General features: G+C 40.6%; 1 protein-coding gene across 4 annotated transcripts in view; it reads right to left on the reverse strand.

The window, feature by feature from the left end:
* Positions 1 to 22,293, reverse strand: part of DLGAP1 (DLG associated protein 1) — a 634,214-nt gene extending 611,921 nt beyond the window's left edge. For all 4 annotated transcript variants that reach the window (XM_073331531.2, XM_078851563.1, XM_073331533.2 and 1 more), the window contains exon 1: positions 22,038 to 22,293. The gene's annotated coding sequence lies outside the window, so the exon portion shown is untranslated. The remainder of the gene's footprint in view (positions 1 to 22,037) is intronic.
* Positions 22,294 to 23,071: the final 778 nt, after the last annotated feature.

The following is a 23,071-nucleotide window of genomic DNA, read 5'->3' on the forward strand; positions in this document are numbered from 1 at the left end:
TGTTTAATTAAAATTTTATTTTACTTAGAATGCATTCCTTTTCTACCACACAAATTCTATTAGCTTCTGTTTCAACAGAGTTAACATGTTCCTAGAACTGAAGTTGTGTGAAGTCTGAATGATAAGACTCTTAAGGATAGGTCATATTGGTGAGTATCAATGAATATTTTAAGAATATGAAGCATTACAAAATTGGAAGGAACAAGAACAGCATTCTAGTTAATTCCTTCTGGTCTGGCAAGAAAGCATTTTTGTTCATACTTGTAAAGTGAGGGTAGAGACAAGTGAATTTGTAGGTGCCACTTCAAGTATGTTCTAAATGGCCTATGGATTCTGACTACAATGGCCCACAATGTAGGTAGAATTTTCATGTATTTTTGTATTGTCTGCTGTGACCTACAGAAATTTACATTATTACTGTGTCAGACTCATAGTAAAGTATAAAGTTCAGGTGATCTAAACAGAAGAAAGCATGTATAATTAATTCCAAGTACATTTAGCTATGAAATTGTATAGTCATACATTTTTCCCTCACGTAAATGTGTAGGAGAATGTGTGTGTTTACTATAGTAGTAAGGGTATATATGCTTGTTAATATAGTCTATCATTTTAATCCTTCCTGCATTATGTATTGCAACAATGATCCTTCCTGATTCGGCCACTCAGTAAAACAGAATATAATCTCTAGCAATTATCCTTCCTCCCACATTTAAGCAGCCCAAGACCTCAAGGAGTCAAACAAGATCACTTCAACAGATGCATAAAAGTGCACTTTTATACATCCGATGAAGTGAGCTGTAGCTCACAAAAGCTTATGCTCAAATAAATTGGTTAGTCTCTAAGGTGCCACAAGTCCTCCTTTTCTTTTTGCGAATACAGACTAACATGGCTGCTACCCTGAAACAAGATCAGTTTGTCACTGTGCGTGGCCCCAACTCAGATGCTAGACAAATCAGGATCCTCACCCAATCTTTTAAGTATTCCACTATCATTTACCACCCCACCTGTATACAACTAGCTTACTATAAATAGTTTATACAGGTCTATTTAGACAGACAGTTTGCGCATCAAATTTAGCCCTGTACTGGTCCAAAAAAATCATTCACAAGGAGAACATGATTTCTAAGCATTTGTTCAATTTGCCAAATTTTTCACCACATCTTTTTTGCAGACATTTCAGCACTACTGTGCGAACTCAAAGAGTATTAAATATTCAAAAAGTTTCCTATGTCTATGTAAACTGGATAATGCTGACTTACTTGTAGTCGTCCCAAAAGATATAATTATGGAATAATATCAATGCCACAAAGCAACCACTGAAATGATCTAGAGATACTTAATTTTGGTCTATTTTGAAATTCATGTTAGCTTCTGTCAACTGTCATTAATTGTTGAAGCATAAAATGCATTTATTCTCAGTAAGAGTGTAGCTTAATCCACTAACTCTGTTCATAACCAAATAATGTCTCTAAAATGCAATCTTATTAACTTAACATTTCAACAGTTAGGAAAACAAAAATGTGGCCTCTGCCACAAAAATAAATCAGTCACATGCAGTTACTAAAAACAGACTTGAACCAACAGGTAACCTTTATGTTCCCTGGGAAACAACCAGCCGCAGTGAGGTACTTAAATAAATGAAATATTACAAAGTTGTAATTAATCAGACAGCAACTAGTTCTCTTTGGAGCATATAGTTCAACTACTGAACAAACAGGTTCTCTGCTACTGGGCTGAAATGCCAATACCATTCACTGCATTAGGGAAAATGAAAGCACAGTTTAGTCTAAATAAAGAGGGCTACTTCAAACCCTTTTTGAGTAACATTAGTATTTTCTGGGGTGTCAAAAGACATAAGAGGCATACATTGTAAAACTATGATATCTCATATACACGAATAATACTGGAAGAGGTCGTGTCAAGGTTCCTTCCCCACTCTGAACTCTAGGATACAGATGTGGGGACGTGCATGAAAAACCCCCTAAGCTTATTTTTACCAGCTTAGGTTAAAACTTCCCCAAGGTACAAACTATTTTACCTTTTGTCCCTGGACTTTATTGCTGCCACCACCAAGCGTCTAACAAATATAACAGGGAAAGAGCCCACTTGGAAACGTCTTTCCCCCCAAAATCCGCCCAAGCCCTACACACCCTTTCCTGGGGAAGGCTTGATAAAAATCCTCACCAATTTGCATAGGTGAACACAGACCCAAACCCTTGGATCTTAAGAACAATGAAAAAGCATTCAGGTTCTTAAAAGAAGAATTTTAACTGAAGTAAAAGAATCAGCTCTGTAAAATCAGGATGGTAAATATCTTATAGGGTAATCAGATTCAAATCATAGAGAATCCCTCTAGGCAAAACCTTAAGTTACAAAAAGACACAAAAACAGGAATATACATTCCATTCAGCACAACTTATTTTATCAGCCATTTAAACAAAACAGAATCTAATGCACATCTAACTAGATTGCTTATTAGCCCTTTACAGGAGTTCTGACCTGCATTCCTCCTCTGGTCCCGGCAAAAACAACACACAGACAGAGAGAACCCTTTGTTCTCCCCCACCCCCACCCCCCGCCCCTCCAGCTTTGAAAGTATCTTGTCTCCTCATTGGTCACTTTGGTCAGGTGTCACCGAGGTTATCTTAGCTTCTTAACCATTTAAAGGTGAAAGGGTTTTTCCTCTGGCCAGGAGGGATTTATAGGTGTTTACCTTCCCTTTATATTTATGACAGGTCGCCATTAAAAAAAGTATACAGTCTGCAGTAACTACCACATTACAGGTGTTTCCAAGATTTTGCCCGCTTTATGGGGTTGAACAACTCATGGCAGAAGACCACAGTCTTCTCTTACATGGACCGATCACCTTCAAAACAGCTACTGAGCATGGATAGCAATTTCCTGCACTCCCTTTAGTGTGTTGAAATAGCAACTACATGTTTGCAGTCAGTCAAGCTTCTACTGCCACCTTATCTGTGAATGTTTCCATACCAACTCAGAGTAAGCAGAAACAGCAGCTGTAATTACACCAATAAGGCTTTTGGTTGAACACCAATAAAAGCAGGAGAGGGTTAAACACACATACATAGACAAACATAGCAAGTACTTCATTTAAAAGATTTTATAAGCAGCACCTTTTAATCTTTTAAACGAGGCCAGTAAAATTCTGACTAAGGCCTGGTCTACACCTAAAATTTAGGTGGACCTAGCTATGTCACTCAGCAGGTGTGAAAAAAACCACACCCGAGAGACGTAGTAAAGCCAACATAAGCCCAATTGCTGTGGAATTCTTCCATCAACTAGCTACCTTCTCTCCAGGGGATGGATTTACTACTGATGGAAAAACCTCTTCTGTCGCTCTAAAGTGCCTACACTACCTCAGCATAGCTACAGTGCGACAGCTGTGCTGTTGTAGCACTTGTAGCGTGAGTCTTAGCAAGTTACAGTGCACCTAAGTTTAAAAAGGTGATACAGGCAACTTGAACTGTAAATGGGCTTACCAAAAAAGGAAATATTTCAAACTTTGAATTACAGTATTTCTGGTTATTCTCAAGGACAAACACACTTCAGTTTTTAATTTGATTGTTTCCTTCGAATTTCACAGACAAGAAGTTTGGAAGCTACAGCATCTGAACAGATCTTAACAGCTTTAGCGCTATTCATAACTGATAGATCCCCAGAGTTTGGAGGCTTTGGAAGAGGGATTTACATAAAAGTAGACATGCTAGATTGCCCCTCAACAATATAGGCACTACTGCAGACCATCATATCTGGATACCTATATGGCTAGGTCTACAGTACGAGCTAGGGGTGTGATTCTCAGCTTGCATATACATACACATGCTAGTTCTGATTTGAGCTAGCGCACTAAAATAGTGCGGCCACAGAAACAGGGGCAGTACCATGCTAGCCACCCTGAGTAAAAACTCAGCTGAATCCCATGACTATGTGATTCTACAATATAGAACTTCAGATGGAGAAGGGGTTCGGTTTTCCTTATTTAAAAATTTAGCACTTTACAATAACACACACCCACACACTAAAAGAATGGTAGGACTGAAAAGCCAGACGATACCAGAACTAAGCTTGCCCATGCTGTGTTATAGTGCTTATACAGAAAAGGGCTGCATCTGCACTATAATGCTTACCTCTGCAATCTTCGCTTGCCTTTAATATATGGTCCACCTAAGCATACATGACCACAACCATTACAATATATTTCTGATCGTCAGTTATTGAGAAACATGATAAACCCAGGGAAATGGGGTTTTGGCTCTGATGTTCCATGGGGAATAGAATTCTTTCCCCGAGATCACAGTCAGTAGCTCTGAAGAGCAGTCCCTGCCTTCCCTCCAATATTCTTCTGTGCTACACCTCCCAGCACACAGTCCCCTCTTCTGCTGCCTATTGGGGCTTGTGTCAAGATTTTCAGCACTGTAATTACTGGGACTGCCCAGGACACCAAACCCCCAGGGTGCCAGTAGCATGCAAAGTGTACTGCAACTCAGAGGCAAGCACTATAGGTGCTCCAGGAGCTAGGCCTTGCTAGGCTTGGTGGGTCCCAGTAACCACTCAGGCACATGGCTAAGGGAAAGGGAATTTTAATGGACCTGGCAGGAAAGGGAAAGGCTGCAAATACCTAGGTATAGAGGCTTGAACGGTTACAGTTCAAAGCGGGCAATAGCAGTTCTTGCCTGGGTCCTTGGGACAGTATAATAGAGAGTCAAGCCTAGTGCCTGAGCTGCCCTCTCCAATGCAGCCTCTATCTGAGTGAATAGGTGCTTGCAGGTTTCCAAGCCAGGCCCAGTTAGTCTCCCTCATCAGGGCCCCTGTGCACTGGCTCCCTGCAGTCACTGCTGCTCTCCCATATGTCCCACGCAGACCCGCAGCCACAGCCTGCTCCACTTGCAGCTCTGTACAGTTCTTAGGTCTTCTTCTCAGCTCCGTTTGCCGCATGGCTCATGCTTCACCTTCTCCTGCAGCTCCCACTTTGCTGTGCATCCACCTCACCCCAAGGGAGCCTGGCACTTCCTGGCTCAGGACTTTTCCCTTACGTCATCGGGGAAAGGGAAGTGCACTAGGAAGAGTGCTGATGGGCACTGTAGTCCCCTGCATAGCAGATCCATCACAACATCAATAGTAGATCCCAGAGTCCCGTTAGAAGGCCGATACCTCAGCTACATAAAACAGCACCAGATGCTTCATGATCACAGAACTAAGCTGTACACAGGAAGGAAGCACAGCATACTAGTAGTACACACCCCAGTGCTCCCACTACTCTAAAAACATTTCTTAATTCCTAAAAATCAAGCACAAGTCGCTTTCTCTTCAGTCCTAAAATCTTTCTGTAATTTCACCTTGTAGTTTTAAGACTGGGATACTATGTAATTGCACACTCGCGCTCTCGCTCTCTCTCTCATGTTTTCTGTTGCTTTGCCTATATTTTCCAAAGCTAAGCCTAAACTGGATTCCAAAAATTGGTGCAGACATGCACAATATTTCAGCATGAAAAATATACATTTTGCATAAGTACCAGATTGTCCATATGTGTACGGCAAGCTCAACTCAGATACAGAGCTTTAAAGATTTAGCCTCTGAAGTTCAGGTTGAAAATAGTATTGTTAATGAGTAGGTGATGTCATGAATGTCAGGAGGGTCATGGATTATGGGTCTGTTTGTTTTCCCTTAATATTTGTGCCTTTTAAAATGCTAGTACACATGCCAGTAAGTCGGATAGGTGAATGTCCTGGTTACACAGTGGTGCAAACTCAGTCTCAAGAGAAAGATCACTAGAACTCCACCCGAGATTAGACAGACACACGAAAGCCAACACTGAAGGGACACAATGGACTTTACTGATAGACTCAAAATATGTGCAAATGAAGGTAAGAAGTATTGAGGGGCTTACAAGTACTAGACAAATACAAAGGAAAAGGGGTGACAGCAAGGTGCTACAGTATTAGAAATAATAAATGAGGAAGAAAAAATGGATTATGTTTAGAGGCCGATTTTCAGAAGTGCTCTGCACTCAGCAGTTTCTGTTGAGAACACAGTAAGCTGCTGGGTGATGAACTCTTTTGAAAATCTGGCCCTAGTTGTGTGCCCTGAGCACTTTTGAATAGCTGGTTCTCAGCGCACAAAGAGTAATATGTGAGCCTCATTATCCAAAATAGCATTCCATACAAAAAACCTACATTAAGAGAGTATTAAAGTTGATCAGTTAAGCACTCAACAGTCAAGTAAAAGGAAAGATGAGTCTGCATGTTCTGCCCATTCTGCATATTCATTATTGTTATTTCTATTACAGTAGCACTTTGTGGTCCCATGTGAGTTTGGGCTTCCATTGGGCTACTCATATAAACACATTGTGACATTGCACCCCATAATGCTTATGAATGTATATATGACATAACTGAAAAATGTTTTCTGCTACATATGCCGTGTAACATATCTCTGTAAAGGTTATGATCTACTGAATATATTCATCCTATTTGTATGCATGTATCATTTTTGTATTCGAAGTTATGAATATTGGCTGTGTACTTGTTTCATTTTAAGTAGCCTTATTAAAGCATTTGTTCAGCTTCTTTAGAAAGGAATTTGCAAGTTAATTGCCCAATCAATAAACACTTAACTGACAATGGATCTTGGAAAGCTCCAATCCACATAAGAAGTCTACTTGAGGACGTTCAAAGTAGCATGTGAACCATGGCTGCTACCTGTAAGTTCTGAGTCATACATGGACATGTGACTCCAAAACTCCATCTTGTAGTTGTGATTCTACACATGGGGAGGGAGGGGTGTCCACCCACAAGAGAAAGGTCTATTTAAACCCCTGCAAACCCCTCCATTGTGTCTTCAGCTGGCTCAAGAGAGAGTTCTCCACCCCCAAAGGTTACCCGAAAGAGACTGGAACGAAGGACAGAAACCACAGGGGTGGGAGTCATTGCTGGACCCAGACTAGAAGGAGGCTAGTCTGTAAAAGAAGCTTACTGGAACATCTCATAGGCTTGCATGTTTTATTTTATTTTTCTTGGTAATTCACTTTGTTCTGCTTGCTATTACTTGGAAAACTTAAATGGCAGTTTTTGTATTTAATAAAATCACTTTTTACTTATTAACTTATTAATACCTGGGGGGCGGGTCAAACAGCTGTGCATCACTCTCTGAGTTATAGAGGGCGAACAATTCATAAGTTTACTCTGTATAAGCTTTATACAGGGTAAAACGAATTTCTTTGGGGTTTGGACTCCATTGGGAACTGGGCATCTGGGTGTTGGAGACAGGAACACTTCCTAAGCTATTTTCAGTTAAGCCTGCAGTTTGTAGGACGTTGTTCAGACCTGGGTCTGTGTTTGCAGCCGGAAAGCGTGTCTGGCTCAAAGAGGCAAGGTACTGGAGTACCAAGCTGGCAGAGAAAATGGGTTAGAAGTAGTCTCAGCACATCAGTTGCCAGTTCCCAAGGGGTTTTCTGTGATAAACCCATCACACACATAATAAGGGACTCTTGCTGTTCTGGGCACAACAGAACAAAAACACAGTTATCAACATGTGCTTAAGTCCATCCCTGTTCAGAAAAGCACTTAAGCACATGCATAAATCCCACTGTAGTCAGAAAGGCTACTGTGAAATGCTACCATGCATGACTTTTATTCCCTTGCATAGAAATAAGACATCATTGAACCTATTTTGGAAAAAAAAAAAAAAAAGGGTGGTTTCTTTTTTACTTTTACAAGTCTGCCTGTACTTGACCCTGTTCTGAGCATGCAAAGGCATCCTGAGAAATGACATACCAGCAAGGAAAATCAGTAGGCTAACCCTACCACCTGAGAAAAAAAGGAGGAGTCTGGAGCCTAGTATATATAGTAGCACTTCCCCAATTACTAACAAGCTGATTTGTTGGAATCTAGTAATCCTGCTGCTTCCTAATAGAGCTTAGAAGGCTTTATCAATAAACATCTGCTTTGTATTTTATATATTGTTTTAAAATTATGCTGTTTTTGTCTGTGTATGTTCAGAATTTGCATTTGATTAATTTATTAGCATATCAGTTTTATCACTTTGTTTTTCTGGGTTTATTTTATCAATAAACACCATTTTTGATCATTAAATTCTATTTGGAGATGCATTTGCTATTTTTTTCAGCATGTTCTTGCTTTTTATGTTACTTCTAGCCACATGATCACAATCAGATGTTTATGCTGTTCAGTAATACACTGTTTTAGTTCTAACACTAAAATTCTCACAAATATGTGTTATGTAGTGACACATGAATCACTGATGACATTTTAAAAAATATGTACAGAGGGCCTGATGCAGTGCTTATTGGAGTCAACGGTAGTCTGTTAACTTAAACGGACAGCAGTTCAAGGTCCTACGGATTATTCCATTTATACTAAACCATAAGTTATTTCTATATTGATAAATATTTTAGATGTACATTTTACAGTCAGGATTCGTGACAAACTTTTTTGGGGACAACTAAATGAGACTCAATGGGTAAAATCCTGGCCCCATTTACATCAATTTACATCACTGTCTTCAACATGGCCAGGGAGGATTTTACTCTGTATATAAATTATGACAGTATCTCAACAATTCTAATACAGTCTGACCTTAGATAATACCTTACTGAAGTTAATATGAATGGATTGCAATTCAGGTTCTTGATAAACTAAATTTTGTGATTAATGATAGATTTTTAGAAATAGGAGCATGCTTTCCCTCTAACCCCTTATTAATTTCATTTATCAGACAATTATGTGGAAAATAATGGTATTTGTTAAGCACTGTAATTTGTTTATAAATTTACCATTTTCACATTAATGTAGTATTATATTAAGTATTTGTAACAAAACCTTTTTTATTTAACTAACGTAAGTGGTCTGAACTTGCAGAAATGAACTATTTAATTTACCATCCGTGAAATGGGAAATTCACTTCTAAACTGTCATCATAAATACAGGCCTAAATATTTTAAAGCTCGAAGAGACTGATTTGTTACTTTCATGCTTTGCTGTACATTTTTATTACTTGATTTGACAAAGGTCACTTGAACAAAGTGCTTATTTACAGTTAAGCTAGACAAAAACACAGAAATTTAGACTGTTTCAGTTTGATGTAGCTTTCTTCTGTGGTTTAAGTCATAATTTATATATAAATCCTTTTCCTTTTACAAAGCACAGCTTTGCTTCAAATTCATTAGCCAGACAATATAGTTAAGCTGAATAGCGAACATTTCTTTAAAGCTATAAGCAGAAAAAATATTTTTTCAGTTATTTGCTACTGTATTCAGCTTCATACATATGATTTGTCAAATTATAATATTACTGCATAGAAGATAAGCCTTTTCCTTTGCACTTTTCATGCTTGTTTATCTTAACCTCAGTCTACTGTGATGCCTAATGTGGCACTTATAGAATATCAAGTCACGAAAGTGGGGATTGGTCCTGCTTTGAGCAGGGGGTTGGACTAGATGACCTCCTGAGGTCCCTTCCAACCCTGATATTCTATGAAAGACAAATTATTTCCTGACACAATCTAACAGATTTATATCACAGGTGAATTTGTTCCCATTTCTTTAGCCAGTGATGCAATACCCCTGTCAAACAGTCACTTTTCTTCAGAAAAGTATTGTATGAGATCAGAGAATTAAGTATGTGTACATATCATATTCCAAAAATTAGAATTCCAGAACAACCAACATAATGTACTTGGCTCCAAGTACTTAGTTTCACACCTACCTGAATTTGGCATTGGGTCACATTCATCCCTGGTATAACTCCATTTACTTATTGATGATATGCTAGAGAAGAACCTGGCCTTTGGTGCTTAATGTCTCCTGAGAGATAGGATAATGAAAATGTAATTTGTGCTTCCTTGCAGCACTAGGTAGGAATTTACCTAAAATCAATGGATAGAGAGTGCCCAAGGAAAACAGGATCAGGCCTATTTTGACATTATGAAAAGGCTAAAAAGTGTTATTTGGGGGTAGAACTATTTCCTTAGTATTTTTTATGATTTCATATTTTTTATTAAATACAAACTGAACTAGTAAAAATAGTTAATGACTAAGTCATGATTAATTTTGCCTTTTTTTTTCCCAAAAGAGTATTTACCCAACTCTAAATACAGCCAAATTCATCCTACGTTTTCAGCATTTTTCCTTATGATTTTTACAGTGGGTGGGAAAACAACCCTTGAAACTATGTGTACTAAGCTTAAGTAAGTACGCTGATAGATTACAGCATTTATTCAAATTTATCCCGTGAAAATCCAATGAATTTACTCAGTGTGACTAGCAGAATATTGTAAAGATAATAATCGAACCTAGCAGACAGGAAATATTATTCGGAAAGGTTCTGTAAAATTGTTTGTGGGCAATAATCCATGACTAATCTGAAAATTCAGACACCAAAACGTGATTTTTTTTTAGGTCTCCATTTCTCACGGATTTCAAGGTGTGCAGTCCACACACTGATTAATTCATTTTAAATTTTTGTTCACTATATTGTGGCTTTGCTATAATTTGTCTTCTGCAAAACATACAGCAGGCAGTTAAGCTTAAAACAATACTTAGCAAGGATGAACAAACCAGAAAATGACCAACTACTTGGGTTACAAACATTGTATAAGCTTTCGTGAGCTACAGCTCACTTCATCGGATGCATCCGATGAAGTGAGCTGTAGCTCACGAAAGCTTATGCTCAAATAAATTTGTTAGTCTCTAAGGTGCCACAAGTACTCCTTTTCTTTTTGCGAATACAGACTAACATGGCTGCTACTCTGAAACCAAACATTGTATGTTTCAGTATCTAACATACGGCCCAGTCCTGCTCCAAGTGATGTCAATGGGAGATGTACAATTAATTTCACTAGGCATAGGAACTGGCCTCTTGATTACTCAAACTAAAACACAGGCTACTAATCATTTCAAAAATTGTTTGGTCAAAAAGTTACTTGTTTCAAATATATATGAAATATAGTTAATTCAGTGGTCCTTTAAATATTCCTGTATCAAATGAAAGAATGCATTCAGCTATGGCTTTGAATAATAACTTACTACACAAATAAAAACCAATTTGTTTGTATCTGGTTAGACAGAATGAACCACATCTATGAATCTAAATTGTTGTAATAAATTATTAGACTCTACTGGTGGTAGGAAAACCTTTATCATATTAGGCTTCACAGTACAGCTGTACTATAGTCAATTTTTTAAAAATTCATTCATATATCACAGCATACTAAATAATGAAGTGATTATTTACAGTTTGTGTACGGCACACATCTGCTTATATAAAATTCTTTCAAAATACTATTTGCTCTGCCATTATCAATCTGCTGTGGTTATTATAGTGTAAACTTTCCCATTCCACTGTGATTGTATCCATGGTGATATTACATGGTCAGTGGTATTCGACTAACACAGAGTGTTAATTCTCAACACTATAAGTGTGTTTTCAAGGGTAGTATGAAGGGTTTGATCACTAAGGGCTGGATTGGGCTTTCAGGTTTAGCGCAGAGTAAATGTCCTGCCACAGAAGCAGCCCCAGGAAGAAATTCACAGCCAAAACTCCTCCTGAAAGGATTCCACTTACTTCCCCCTTACATTTGCCCTGCTACTCCCAGGCTCTCTCCACACTGTGGGGAGTTTCTAGAGACCAGGGGTAGAACTAAACTGCAGGTAGACTAAGAAGTCATGGAGGTTAAGGGATCTTACCCCCTCCCTGCTTGGCTGAGTAAGACAAGATCCTAAAAGATCAATCCTGCCTAGACAAAAATGCAAAACCTAAAAGGAAGGAAACCTCGGTCTCAGCATATACTCCAGGTTTGCATCCATGTTGCTGACTTAGGGCCAGCAACCATTGTGATTTGGGAGACAGGAGCAGTGAACAAGGCCAACTGTTTGCATTAGCATTGGGCTGAAGCTTTACATGCAATGTCAATAGATTTATCTGTCTTTCATTGTAAAAGACCAATTCATACAACACAACTGGGATAATGCAATGCTAGTCTATTCAAACCGTCCCGGGACCAACATAATAGTCAGTTTTGAATGCATTATAGTTGGGAAGGAAGTTGACATGAAATATCCTGAGCAGGCCAGCATGTCTAAATCGATCTCTGAACCACTTATAAAAGTCCTATATTCTCCTCTACTATGGTAAGGGAAGCAAAGAAGATTAAAATGGGGCAGCAGAGTTCCGAATGGGTCACAATTGTTCTGTAAAAACACACAGTCCTATTGGACCTGTTCACAATTCTGAATCCTCCATTTGTTATGTCTTACTACAATAAGAAGCCTTTTTGAACTATGTTGTGTTTTACAGAATAAGAGCCTGACCCTGCAAACCTTCTCCCAGTATTCTCCATGTGAAGTTGTGTGTGAAAGACTTGCATGATTTAGTCCTAAATAATAACATACTCTATTATACACTGCTCTTCAACAACAGTTTAACATGAGCTCATTATACACAAATAACTAACTTCAATAGTTTGAGATTTTTTGCAGCTCCGATTTACATATGTACATGGTCTCCAGGTGATAGTAAAGATCAGATATGCAGCAGTCGAAGTTTTAGAGGAAAGACTTTCTTCATAAATTCAACTGTTCTCCAGCCTAATATGAAGGTCCAACTCTCTTCTGGCCATACTAAAGTTCAAGAGCCCAAATACTGAGCAAGGTGGATGGCATAAGCCAACCTGCAATGTCCACAGAAATAGAAAATCTGCCAGGGGAGTGGGTCTGGAGGCAGAGAGCCAAGTCCCTGCATCATCTTCCAAGGGGTGTAAACCTTATCCCAGTGACTGAAGAGTTCAGAAGAAACTGAAACATGATGCTGAGTCCTCCTTCTCCTCCTAAGGTCCGCTGCTACAGACAGGTTTTCCCAAGGGCAATCTAGGCCTAGAATAAGGGGAGTATTATTGATTCAATGCATGTACCTTGTTCACTTTTTCCACACTCTGTAGAGAAGTCTGGACTTCTAAAAAGATGGTATGATCGAATCCCTTACTATATATGTTCATCTCCAAAAGTAGCACAAAAAAATAGCAGGTAAGCAGTAGGCTAAGCATAATCAATTAAGGTGTCTGTACAGCATTTGAGTAATGGAACATCCCCAATGTAACACAACACCTACCTGCTGTTCATATAACAAACTCATCCACTTTTGATAGGTCAAGGAGTTTGTCTTGCATTCCCTGATCAAACAGGTCTCCATTAAAGTGAGTGCCGGATCAAGCCCAGGGTACACACTGAAGTGTTTTTGTAGGAACTCTCCATTTCTTATTTATGCAAAAGGTAAAGTGTGTACATTAATTCAAAACATGCTGCATTGGTTTTATATGTACTTAGCACACTATTGGTGCTTTGTAACTAAAGGTAGTCAAATACTGTATTGCAGAACATGTCCATGTTTCTACCCTTAATTATTTGCGATTTTTGAACATTCACATGAATGGGTCTTTGTTTACATGAATTTGGGGGGCCAGGCTTGTCTTAATAAGGATATTCATACTTGTCTAGATCCCCCATTTACCAATGTAATTATTGTTAATAACAGCATATTATTTATAGAACTGGACAAATTATTGGTTGTAAACAAGTTACCTGATTACATTTATCCCCCTTTTTTTTGTTTGCAAACTGACCCTGTAACTTGCAAATAGCTGCCAAATACTTTACACTAATGAACTGTCTCTGGGTTGTAAATGTACTGTTCACTTAGCCCATTCATTATTTATTTGTGGTGTATAATTGGTCACATAAGCCATGCAATGTTGTTTCTGTCTATTGACTGGATGACTGAAACACTTAACTAGTAATAGATGACAAAAGAATAGAAAATACTCCTTTTCATGCACAAATACCCTTGTTCACACATAATTTTGCCATACATCTCCCATTATAAAACACCGTTCAAATTTCCAGATGGCAAACATACACCATCCTCAGTTACAGAGAAGTAAAATAGCATCATGAACATTCTGCAGCCCAGAAATTTATTAGAGCATTGTTGTTGATATATGCTAAGAGATCTTTACTGGTATCACAATTACCATACACATTTGCAGATTTTAAGAGGAAAATGTTAATTACCATGTACTATCTTACCTTATGTTACTAACCTATTAGAAACTAACTGTTATTCATCTGCAATTAAACATTAAGTACTGTAGTTAAACTGATATGGGCCTTATGACAAGTCTGCAGAATTTCTTGGGGGGAAAAACAAAAAACCCTCCCATCTTTCAAGTGATTGTGTCTGTGTCATATCTGTGTGGTTTAGACTATAGTTTTAAAAATGGAAATCTAAGAACCAATAAAACAAATGAGTTCATAGCATCTTAGCAGGTAGATTTACAAATACTGCTCTCTTGGATAAGTGAACAGCCAGCTGGTTTGTTCACCACACATTAGCCTCTACTGACTTCAACATCAGTACCTCTACTACAAATACTTTTAGATTAATCTTCTATCAGCAAGAAAAAATTTGGAGGGCATGAAACAAAGGCTCTATAGTGCAATTTTGAGTTTATTTAGCGCAGCAGATATCTAATCTCTTGACCAAATATTATCATAAATAAGTGCATCAATAAAAATAATGCCTTTTCCCACATAAATTTAAACATTTCCCTGTGATCTGTGAAAAATCAACAATACTCTATACAGTATATATTTTTGTATATTGTATATACAGTATATACAATACTCTATACAGTATATTTTTTGGATACACAATTACTGATCTAATAACTGTCAATGCTAGGTTTCAGAGTAGCAGCTGTGTTAGTCTGTATATGCAAAAAGAAAAGGAGGATTTGTGACACCTTAGAGACTAACCAATTTATTTGAGCATAAGCTTCCGTGAGGTACAGCTCACTTCATCAGATGCATTCAGTGGAAAATACAGTAGGGAGATTTATATACACAGTTCTCTGTCTCCTCACTGTATTTTCCACTGAATGCATCTGATGAAGTGAGCTGTAGCTCACGGAAGCTTATGCTCAAATAAATTGGTTAGTCTCTAAGGTGCCACAAGTACTCCTTTTCTTTTTGTCAATGCTGGCTGAGTCAGTGTATAAACAAACATACAGTGCACACATTTATTAAAATTATAAATGCTAGGAACAAATGTCTAACTATTCAGGATGATTTTTCCCATAGAAAATGGCTTAATAATCTTGTATGCTATGCATTGAATTATACTATATTATACTATTATATAACATCACACTAATGTTTTCCAGCTAACAGACCTATACAATTAGCCTGTTTGGATCTGGATGAAATTAATTTGTTTTGACATCATAATGGTTGTAATATTTTATTGATACAGCCAGCGTGGCTACCACCTAAGAACTCATAAAAATAAGTCCTACCTGCACTATTCATCCTTTGTGTGAGTTTTTCCCTGTTTATTCTAATTTGCTTCTCAGCCATCTAATACACCTCGTCACTGGGAGAAAAAATGATATTTGCCAAATATGTTTAAGAACATTTGTTTAAGTTCCTCTCTTCATCAAATAAGCCTTTACTCCATGAGGAAGAGACCTGCTCCCTCTGAGATGAGGCAAACAGTCAGGTAGCTGACGTGCTACAACAGAATCCCATTTTGTAAGAACCTACAGGAATTCAGTCTTCTTGAGTTCTACAGAATTGTCCTGTGGCAGAAAAGATTAAAACAAAGAGGTATGGCAGCAATACAATTGACAGGAGGAATATCAACTACAATAGCAAATACTGGGCTAAATTATGCCCGGCTGCTCTACAGGTGCATAAGCAGAGAGTGGGTGAGGCCTGGGAAGAACAAAAAGCCTCTTTCAGCCTCCTTGTGAAGTCGTTAGACACAGTTGGAGCCTCAGTGACCCCTCAAACTACTAGCATCCCTTAGGCCCACGGCAAAAGGAGAGGAAGTAGCTGGGCCATGGCCCTTGTCTCACCGTATACCACAGAGATGTACCATTGGCATGGGAGAATGCTCAACCCCTTGAAATCATAGCACCAGGCATGACCTCCCTGAGTACTCGGAAGTTCCATGAGGCAGTGTGTTTTTCGGAGACATGATGCCTCCCCCAGTGCTCCTGCTGGAGCAGTGCGTCTCCACACTAACCCCTTACTAAGGTGGTGGGTAAAAGGTACAGTTGAGTCTATTATGAACTAATGGAAACCAAGGTTTCTTTTTCATTTCAACACTTTTACTGTGTGTAAGACAAAGTGAGAACATCACACAAAGCAGTTCTCAACATGTTAAACCTCCAAGTGTAATGAACATTGCATAAACTGAGATTATAGTCAGAAAAAGTATTCAAATCAGAGAGATACTTACATGCTCAGCCTATGAAATGATCATCTCCCAGTACAGCTGCAGAATACCAGCAAATAATTGGCTATAGAAGTTACTTTTAGGGCAGCTGCCACAGAAACCCCCACTCTCTATTATGGGATGTTTAGATATTTATTAAACACGGGCCTGCCATTTTACCAGCCCACCTTAGAACCTGGAGCATTCTCATTAAAACCAGTTAACTGCCGCTGTTACTTTCTACATGTATGCTCTAACTAGGAGTTAAGACTGAGCCTGGAAGAGAGAGTGTGTCCAAGCAGGTTCTCAGACCAGGCTGCTGAATAATAGCCTGAGGAATCTTAACTGAAGTAAGAGCCAGCATAGGCTCTACATCACTCTATGCCATCCCACAGCGACATCAGAAGTGTTTGCTGGGAGCTGTTAGAAGCCAACACAAGTTAGAGCAACTGTGGTGTTGGTCTAAGTGGTGCTGTGCACCAAAGTAGCCCCCAGTAGTCCTGGGAAGCACAAGATGGAACACATTCTTCTCCTCACCTAGGTCCTGCACAGAATGGAGATTTATCGGACCGAACAAAACTGGGCATAATCTGTGGGACAATCAAATACAAACTGGCAATACACAACTTTGAGAGCCAGAGATAAAATGTCACAACTGAATCAAAGCCTGAAGGAAGACAACCTACTAGCATCTAGTAGCTTACACTTCTTCACACACTTATTCAGAGGTCCCACACAGTTCTCAGATCGCCAGTTTTCTTGTGCATGGGAAATCAGAAAGGATAAGAATCTTTTTAGGTAGGTTTGAGGTTGGAAAGGAAGGAACTGCGAGACAGCGTGCTGGTCTGAAATTCTTACAATATAGGAACAAACACCATGGTGTGGAATTGGAATGATAGTGTCTAATATGGGAAGGGTAACGGACAGCCTACAGAGCAGTAGTCTCCAAACTGGGATGCGTGCACCCCAGGGGGTGCGCGAGATGATCCCAGGGGGTGCACGGCACAAGGAGCGCAGCCAGATGGTACTTCGTCAGTTTTTTTCTTCGGCGGCATCTCTGCACATCCACAGCTGGTGTTCCCCTCCAGTGGCACGTGTGCGGCAGCAGGTCTTCCGGTCTTCTTCTGTCGACAGTACATCTGCAGCAGCAGGTCATCTGGTCTTTACCTTGAGGGGTGCGTGAGCCAAAAAATTTGGAGACCACTGCTATAGAGAACCCTTTGAAAATGGCTTCTCACTGATCAAATACTGTTCCCTCAGCTTAAAAGAAATAAAATGCAGCTGTCCACATACTAGAAAACAGTGAAAAGGGGTGCAACATCAGTTCTCTTTAGTAGATCATGTTCCAAAGGTATCTGGTTTTGCATATAGTGATGGCTTCTTGAGCTGGTATTGATGTGATAGTGAGAACAGTTTTCTAAAAAAGAAGGGATAACGAGGTAGCTCCCATGGAAACATGGTGGAAGTGGAGGATTCCTGGGGCAGAAATATGTTCCATGATTCCAAAGCATCCTGAATCATTCTAGAGAGTGTATAGACCTAACAACTTGCCACCAAGAGTAGTTCGAGGAGCTAGACTTGGAATTAGTATCTTCCTTCTAATTACCAATCCCCAAGTGACACTAGTATTTGTATTAAGGCTGGTTGCTCTAGCAGATGTTTTCAAATTATCCAATTTTATCAGTACACATATCTTTACCCAAATAGAAATCTGGACATCAAATAGCAACACAAAAAGAAAATCACTGCCCCTAGCATATGTTTTCAAATTATCCAAAGCCATGTCATAACACCATAAGAAACTTCGTCCAAGAAAGTCCTACATAACAAAGAAGAAAGGTCCATCATTCCTCCAGAAGTAGAATAAAAAAGAAATGAAATAAATAAGGTTCTGTGAGTTCTTAGATATAGTTAGGGCCAGCACGTGGCAGGTCTTCAAACCAACTGCCTGACAGAAAAAAAGTGCTTTCTCCAAAGAGCAAAAAACTGTATTCATGAAGGTCAACCCTATAGGTATGGAAGGAACAAAATGTGGGGCAACAACTGCAGCACTGCTGCGCGTGTTGCAAGCTTCAGAGAGACCATGCAAGGATACTGTGCACCTCCTGCATGACCACAGCTACGTTTGAGATAGCACAGAGGAAGCATTAGGGAGCAGCAAAGGCCCAGCTATGCAGAATCACTCAACAACAATCCCATGTAGAAGAGGATGTTGCCAGTGACTGCTGTTAGAAGCTATAGAATGGATATGCTTGTATTCTTGTCCTGAGGTAAGGGAAAGGATTCCATTCTTCTAGTTCCCATGGAGATCTCCTATTCAGGTTCCTTTGGCTGGACTTTGTGCAGAGGTCCAGAATTTGGAATCAACAGAGGCACACAACATGTATTATACATTCCTGACAAAAACAGCCTTCTTAAATCTTGAAAGATAACACTGTAGAAGCTGTAAAAATTAATTTTGGTTACAGAGATTAAGGATAGGATACATATCTCATGATTAAGTGCCTTAAGCTCTATCTTCTTAAAATGACACCACAGATTTGACGGCATTGTGCCCGTCTGTTACAGTTAGAATATCTTGAATCAAGTTTTACACTCTGAGACCACAGCATGAAAATCACAGTGTGAAATTGTGTGGATGGTATTTTCAAAAGCTATTTGTTAAGGAATTGAGTTCTAATATACTATTTTATTAACTATATGCACATATCTCTTATTTCCCAGATGCTAACGAGACTAATTCAGTTGCCCTCAGCTGCAATATCATTATAGGAAGGGCAACATTACAAAATCTCTCACACACATTTTATATTTTTTTGATTAAGTGCCATCCAACACTAAATAGATTAGAACGGTCTCTGATTAAGCCACTATTTACAAAATGTAGTATCAAAATGCCAGTTTAGTTGAGAAAAAAAACCTTTAATTCAGAAAAATATATAAAGCGAAGCACTATTGTTACTTTATTTTTGAAGTTACCTAATTACCTCTCTAGCAAATACAGCATTTGTGATGATGTTTGTTTTCACTAGCTGACGTTTGATTTCAATAATTCGGAAGTATAACAGGAAAACAAGTATAAAACGGTGAAGGAGGAAATAAAGAAATACAGTGGTTGTCATTAAACACTGAGTATTCAACAACAGTTAACAGTGGTATCAGATACTCCAGTTGTTTCAGGATAACCCCTGTACTTAACAGGGGGAATACTGGTGGAAAAGGTAACATCTATCAAATCTGCAGAAACTTTTGAAGTGTGCTACTATATCTCAAAGACTTTGCAGGCTAATGTTGCTTTTTTAAAATTGACCACTATATAAAACAGTATATGTTTATTAATATAGTATATGTTTAATAATTATGCAATGCAACAGGGAGAGCATCTGTCAACTATGATGATCTACTTCTAAATTAATATCAAGGGCATAGATGTTATAATCAGAATGTTAGACAACTATTCTCAGTGTTTTCCGGTCTTTATCATACGTCAGCTACTTTTTTCAATAAATATTGCTGGTAGTAATATCTTTTTAAATAAAAATGTATTTCTATAATTCTAGTAAATATAAAAATATGAAAACAATATTATCCAAAAATCAATCACATGTAGAATCAAAGCAGTTCCTGATAAATATTAATTTCTCAGCATTCCCCCCCCAGACTAAATAAGCACATCAATCTTGTTTAAAAATAAACACAGTACAATATTTTCTGGCTGTTATCTTTAGCTAGATTACAAAAATAAAAACACAATTACATAATAGCCCTTGCTAAATGTGATATTTTTCCTCAAGACACTGGGGGATTTATATAAATTTGAATCTGTTCACAGTAGGTGAGAGTAATCCTCCAAAACAAGGTATGTTCCATTTCTCCCACTTCTGCCTCTTAGAAATCTAGAAAATAATGTTTTAAAAAACAAACATGCAAGATTTATATGTTCTCCAAATTTGCTTTTGAAATGCCTTTAATCCCCACCTATACTACCAATCAAGACACAAGAAGAAAAATCTCCTGGTGATTGTCTGGGAGGCCATGTTTACACCCTTTACTTTCTGTACACCATTCCTGCTCAAAAATGCAAACCAAACGAAAATCCCTATTATGAACACTGAGAAGCATCTTGGGCAGTAAAAATACCTTCCCGAAACCTAACCCAAGTTAAAGAACCAAAATTCCTAATCAAATAGCATAAATGAGACTTCTCAGTGTCATATATTTTCCCAGCTGTCCCTAACAGCAACTTCAAATGCCTTGTAGTCCTCAGGTCCTAGCCCAGATTGAATACTGGCCATTTTACCCCCTGGAGGGGGGAGACAAACAATCCTGACTTTTCCGAAGCTGTCCAGTTAACATTTATGGATCTTTACAATATGTTGTTTACATTTGGCTGCTTATTTGTGTTAGTTGTTTTGAGGAAAAAATGCCACAGTGAAACACCTCTCTACCATGAAAAGGGTTGGGACAATGAGCTTCTAGTTCATCTAAGCCTTGACCTCCCCACTCATTCCCTTCATACAAACACACAGACCAGGTTTGCTGTTCCTTAACTAGTCATTGGGTTTATTAGCGAGGGCCCTCCAGACATTTCAGTGCTGAACCTCTTTTAGCATCAGCTAAACCAAACGCATTAGCTTCAACTGACAAGGAACTATGACCAATTCATCCTTCCCAGGCTTTTCAGTCACCCTCTCTCGCACAGAGAGAAATTTCCACTTCCTAAATACAGCAGCGCAGACTCCCGGAATGCAGTCTTCATGTCTTCCCCCTTTCTGCCTCGAAAGCTTCTCCAGCAGCTGCACTCCCAGAAAATGAAAGTGTAATTTGTTATCCCCCTCCCCAGCCCTGCGGAGCGGGCATTGTTTGATTTTAAACCTAGCCCGCTTTACTCAATTCGCTCGCCCTGAGCTACAGAATACAGGGTCTTCCCTCGGTGTCAGGGAATACCCAACCCGGGGCTTTGCTGGGAGAGCACACAATTCTCAGCCTACTTCTTTTTCAAGTGGGGGGTGGAGGGAGGATGCAAGCCGAACGAGCTGTCAAGCCCACACAGCGAGCCAGGGACCTATTTTAGTAGCCTCTGCTGTGCTACCATCCTGTGTGTGTGTGCGCGTCTCTGTGCTAGGTGCACGGGGGGGGGCGGGCAGCGATCGCTATCATGGTTACTACATCCCCACGGTGTTGTGAACTAGGAATGAGTCCAAGCGGATCGGGGCTGGAAATCTGCTAGAATACCAGAGAGAGAGAGACACCCGGCGGGCGAGTCAGGGGGACAGCAGGCGAGGGAGGGCTCCCTGCTTCCCGCGCAGACACCCGCGGCAAGCCACAACGCGGGGCAAGCCACAAACTCCCCAGCCCTACGATGCAGCAAATGGTGGGGGGGGGCGACACAGGCGCCTTCCCTCGCCACTCTCCAGCCCCCCACTAGTGATGCTCGCCTCCCTGGCAGTAATGGCAAGACCTCGCCTCTCCTGCCCCACACCCCCCGCCAGCAGCAGCCTGCAGCGGGGCCCGCGTTTGCTAAGCACCACACACACCACCCCCTCCACACAGAGCCTGGGGGGTGGGGGGGCGACACCTCTCCCCGGGAAGAGAGTCCCACAGCCCCCAGGAGCAGCCGCCCCCGAGGCCAGGCGGAGGGGGCCCCGCCCGCTTGCCAGGGGCAGAACGCAGCGCCCCGCATGCCGCCCGTTTACACGGCCGGCAAACAACACCGAAGCGCGTCTTTACCTTGGGGTGCCCGCGCTCCCGCTGTCCAGCGCTGGCGGCAGAGCCGGGAACAGGGAGGAGAGGGAGGCAGCTGCAGCTAATCCCCTGTTTGTGGCCAGACTTCCCGCAGCAGCCGTGTGCGGGGCGCCTTTGCTCCGCGTGGCAGCGCGCAGCCCTCCCGGCCGGGCGCGGGCGCCTGCTCTGGAGTCCTGCAGCGCGCGGCTCTGGCTGCGCCTGGGGAGGGAGACTGGCCGCTTGCACAGGCGTGTGCGCACGTTAGTGCTGCTGGGGGGAGGAGGAGGGGAGAGGGGGAGGAGCCCCGCGCTCCCTCGCCCACCCACCACAGCGGTCGCTGCAGCCCTCGCTGGTGCTGGCCCTTGCACCCGCATGCAGCCTGCGCGGTGCCCCGCCGCGGCTCCCCAGGAGCTGGCTGCAGGGTGCCCAGGCGAGCCTGCCTCCCCCTTGACCCTTCAGGGCAGGGGGGAAAGAAACCCGCCCGGGGCGCCCCAGTCCCTGAGAGATCATGCAAAGGATCTCCACCTACACACCCAGGGACTAAAGAAATCACTGACAGCTGCTGAGCTGGAGAGGCCGGGGGCAGAGGGACTAGGGGGGAGATTGGAGGAACAGGGGAAAGTGGTTTACACGTAGGGCTTGCCAGAAATGTAATGCCAGGTTCCTTGGGCAGCAGAGATTAGCCCACAGCAGTTTAGTAGCAGTCTGTACTGCTTCCATTAGGCCTTCTCTACAACGGCCAGACTACAGCAAAAAAGCATAGTTAAATCTGGCGCTTGCGAGAAGGGTGCTAACATCCTTGCCCTGGCCAATGTAGACAGAGCATAGTCAGGGGTGGGACTCCTATTATTACATGTTTATACTGCACCTAGACTAGTGAGGAGCTGAATTCTGATTGGGGCCTCAAGACTAGAGCTGTGCGAATAACTGATTTTTAGCTCCCTGGCCAAACCAGGAAAAAATAGTTTCAGGTCAAACCGCAATGAATTTTTTTGAAATTTTCAGTGAACCAAAAAAGAAATAAAACACACAGACAGACA

This window comes from Lepidochelys kempii, chromosome 2 (genome assembly GCF_965140285.1).
Source record: "Lepidochelys kempii isolate rLepKem1 chromosome 2, rLepKem1.hap1, whole genome shotgun sequence".
Lineage (NCBI taxonomy): Eukaryota > Metazoa > Chordata > Testudines > Cheloniidae > Lepidochelys > Lepidochelys kempii.